Source organism: Onychostoma macrolepis, chromosome 21 (genome assembly GCF_012432095.1).
Source record: "Onychostoma macrolepis isolate SWU-2019 chromosome 21, ASM1243209v1, whole genome shotgun sequence".
Taxonomy (NCBI): domain Eukaryota; kingdom Metazoa; phylum Chordata; class Actinopteri; order Cypriniformes; family Cyprinidae; genus Onychostoma; species Onychostoma macrolepis.
The window spans coordinates 4,410,059-4,413,940 of NC_081175.1; the positions used below are offsets into that span (position 1 = coordinate 4,410,059).

At 39.2% G+C, this 3,882-nt stretch overlaps 1 long non-coding RNA gene across 1 annotated transcript; it reads left to right on the top strand.

Annotated features, from left to right (window-relative positions):
• Positions 1-214: 214 nt before the first annotated feature.
• LOC131529423 (uncharacterized) lies at positions 215-1,292 on the top strand. The gene is made up of 3 exons (XR_009268084.1): positions 215-397; positions 644-709; positions 1,180-1,292. It is a non-coding gene; the product is annotated as an uncharacterized LOC131529423 (long non-coding RNA).
• The last annotated feature ends 2,590 nt before the right edge of the window (positions 1,293-3,882 follow it).

The following is a 3,882-nucleotide window of genomic DNA, read 5'->3' on the forward strand; positions in this document are numbered from 1 at the left end:
TATATATATGCACATATGTGTCTTTAAAATGATTTTTGTTGTTGTTTTGACACTTGGATTACTTTTATCAAAATCAAAAAAATCCCCCTCCTTTTTTTATTACAGTCTATGATTCCAACACTCATTCTACCCAATTTTCCACTGACATTTAGCCAAAAAAAATGCAGTCACTTTAATTGTGCTGACAACTGGAGATCTCCCAAGTTCCATCGAGATCCCATTCCCCACGACATCAAACTACCGCGAGATGCAGCCCTGCCTCGATCTGCATGCAGTGTGGATCCCGCGAGATTTCATTCAGCAATTCCCATCCCCCACGCAGCACGCGCTGCATCGCGCCGACGCCATTAACGTTACTACGGCTTATAGCAGAGAAGCTAACGTTAGTGTAAATAAGGTACATTAGCCTGGGACAGATCTCCATTTGAACAGTAAACAAGGCTGTTGTACTTTTAACAATACATAAAATACAATAATAGTACAACTAATATTCATGCAAACAGGAGTTTCTGCCTTATATAAATCTGCAACAGTTTGCATTTGGGTGTTATTACAAATTATACAAATTGTTTTGACTATACAAATGTTTTTGCCTAAATTAGAATTTAATTTTTTTTTTAAGTAATAAGCATTTTTCTTACAGAAAGTAAAGGACGGTTTTGGATGTTGATGCAGTGGAGCAGAAATTGGCAGACCCCAGAAACAAGTGGTATGTTCTAACTCTAACATAACCATTTAGCAGGTTCACAGGGCTGAACGTTAACGTTTTTGCACCTAAGTTACAGTACTGTGCAGAAGTCTTAGGCCACCATTTTGTTTCTTTCATTTTTTAATACTGCCTATAAATTAGCTGTATTTTCTTGTTGTATTCTAATAAAAAACTCTGAGATAATCAAAACAACAAATGTAATGGTGGCCTAACACATTTTCACAGTACTGTAGCTGTTTTGCTATAAAGAATGTTTTTGTAGCACAGGCAAGACAATTGTAGTACAAGTATAAAACATCTGTTACAGAGGTAACTGCATAGGAATTATGAAAGTGTTCCATAGGAATTGTGAGTAATAGACTTGTATGGACTTGATACACACAGTAGATTTGGGGGGAAATGTAATTGCAATTATTCAGGGTTAATTTTTTGTGTTGTCTCCCAATAATAATAATCTTGTTTTCCATTAGGTTCCTGTAGTGGCAGTACTGTGGATGAAGCCACGAGAAGAATGAGGGCCTTCCTTTTGGACCACCCGCATCAAGAGAGTTCAATTTTGTTGGCGGCATGGAAAGTGAGAGTTTCAGGGCTCAGACTGCTTGAGGTTGTATAAGGTATGTTTACTTGCTGTTGGATTATTAATGTTCATGTGCAAACAGAGGTTATTTGGTAGAGTTGAGTTTGTTCTTCATAAATCAGTGGAATCAAATCAGTTTGATTGAATGCAAATAATTGTCCATATTTGGACAAGCAATACCCCAAATTATGAGAATATGAACCAGGTGTACTGCTTATTTTAGTGATAAGTAACTGTTCATTTGTGGTGAAGCGATCACAAAAAGAGTTTATAATGAATAACATTCAAACTTTATTAAAGACGAGTACACTAATACAAGTGAAGTGATAATAAAATAAGAACAAATGAAGACATCAGATGCAAAAACCGTCTGAAATTTTCAGGCTCTTATGTTTATGTTCAGTTATTTCACTGTAATGGCAATGAATTGAATGATGACCTATATTTATTTGCCTGATAAAAATTAGAATTTTTTTAAAGTGAATTTCAGATGGACATATTTTGACATTTGTGATTAAATGATGAGACAAATAAAATTTGTGTGAACTATGCCTTTAAATGTTGCCCTGTGCCCTTGTGTACATAGAAAAGTCTTAGATCTTTGAGTTCAGCTCATGAAAAATGGGGCAAAAATAAAAGTGTTGCGTTTATAATTTTGTTCAGTGTATATATATATATATATACACACTGTGACGGATCGGTGGCCCTCCCCTCATCATCATCACCACCACCCGTCCCTTATTCGCCGCCCTTCACCAGGCTCCCGACTGGAGTGGGTGGATGAGAGGAGGGCGTGGGATCAACGCGGCTGGCGGCGTGTGATGAGGCACAGCTGGACTGAATGAAGCCTCATCACCGCCGCCGTTAAATGCCGGCGCGCCTCTCCTCGAGAGACCGGTCTCTTCCCCCGTGCATGCACGCTGGTGTCTTCGTGGGTCCAGGAAGGGTGCGTAGAGGGACGTCGCGCCACCGGAAATGTGAGCTGCAGAACCCGCGGTCCGGGAGAAAGCCGCACCCGTATTACGGCCGTCGGGCCAGGATGCCGGGCCGTTCAAGTCCCGCCAAAGGCTGAGGAAGAAGAGGAAGAGCCGCCGCTCAGAAGAAGCCGCCGCCCCTCGCAACCGGACCAGAGCGGGAGCGCGTGCGGCCACCGGACTCCGACCCTTCCCCTTTTCAAATTTTCAGGCTCTTATGTTTATGTTCAGTTATTTCACTGTAATGGCAATGAATTGAATGATGACCTATATTTATTTGCCTGATAAAAATTAGAATTTTTTTAAAGTGAATTTCAGATGGACATATTTTGACATTTGTGATTAAATGATGAGACAAATAAAATTTGTGTGAACTATGCCTTTAAATGTTGCCCTGTGCCCTTGTTTACACAGAAATCATTTATGATAGAATATTATATCCGATACCATTATTGTACAGCCTGAAAAAATGTAAAAATGGAGATGACTGCTTATTTATTGCAAGGGCTTAAATATGGAATTTAATCTATCTTTAATGCTTTTGATGTGCTTTACAGGAAGCTTGAAAAAAAATCTCTTAACCAAATTACCAGAAAAGAGGCAGAAAAGTCAACGTCAAAGTGGCTAATCGTGACGGGAGGAAACCGTTCTGCGAAGTCACATAGTAGAGAGCAAGATAGGTAAGTTTGAAGATATTCGTGATTATTAAATGGAAATACAATCTTTAAAAAGACAAGAATCGTCTGTTTTAACTGTGAAAAAGTGGCACAGTGGTTGATTAATTGTTGTCTTTTCAAAGGGCCGTTGGGAGAGCGAGGACAGAGGTGTGAGGAGCTGCACGGTTGGTTGGTTTGTTTGTGAAATAATGTATTTTAGAGTTTTCAGATATGCGTATACAAACGATACAAGTTATTCCAAATAATGTTTGGCAGGAGCTTCACTTTAACTTTTTTTTTAAGATGCTTATGTTTTATAAAGTTGTAAATACACAAGATATAATGGTCATGTTCAAATTATTCCAACGAAACCTTGTTTAAAGCATGCAGAATACAAGTTATGAAGATTTTTTTTTTTTTACAAGAAATAACGTTTTCAGGAGCTTAAAATTAACTTTTTTTTATACTTGTTTTATAAAGTTGTAAATGTACAAGTTATAATAGTAATGTTTAAATTATTCCAAATAAACTTTGCTTAAAAGCATGAACTACTGGTTTCTGTTTATTGAATACCTTTAGCATTTTAGTGGATTTAATGTATTGTTTGTATTTAGGGGTGTACTGTAAAATAAGGTAACCCAAACAGACAAATGTTAGCCCATGTGTATACTTGTTGTGGCCCATAAGAGACCTACATAAGACCTAGCTGGGTCCCATCACTAACCCATGTAGGCAGACTCATGTAGGCACCAAATGGGAGCTACCTGGTTAACCCGTATGGGCCCTATATGGAGCCCATCAAGGGCCCGTCATCAGCCCATCTGGGCTAACCCATGTTGGGCCACCATGGAAACTGAGGACAAAATTAGCCGGGTCCCAGATGGGCCCCAGATATCGGCCCAGTTGCAACCCCTATGGGCCCCACATGGATGTGTTGGCTGGGTTGCCTTGTCTTGCCCTGCCTTG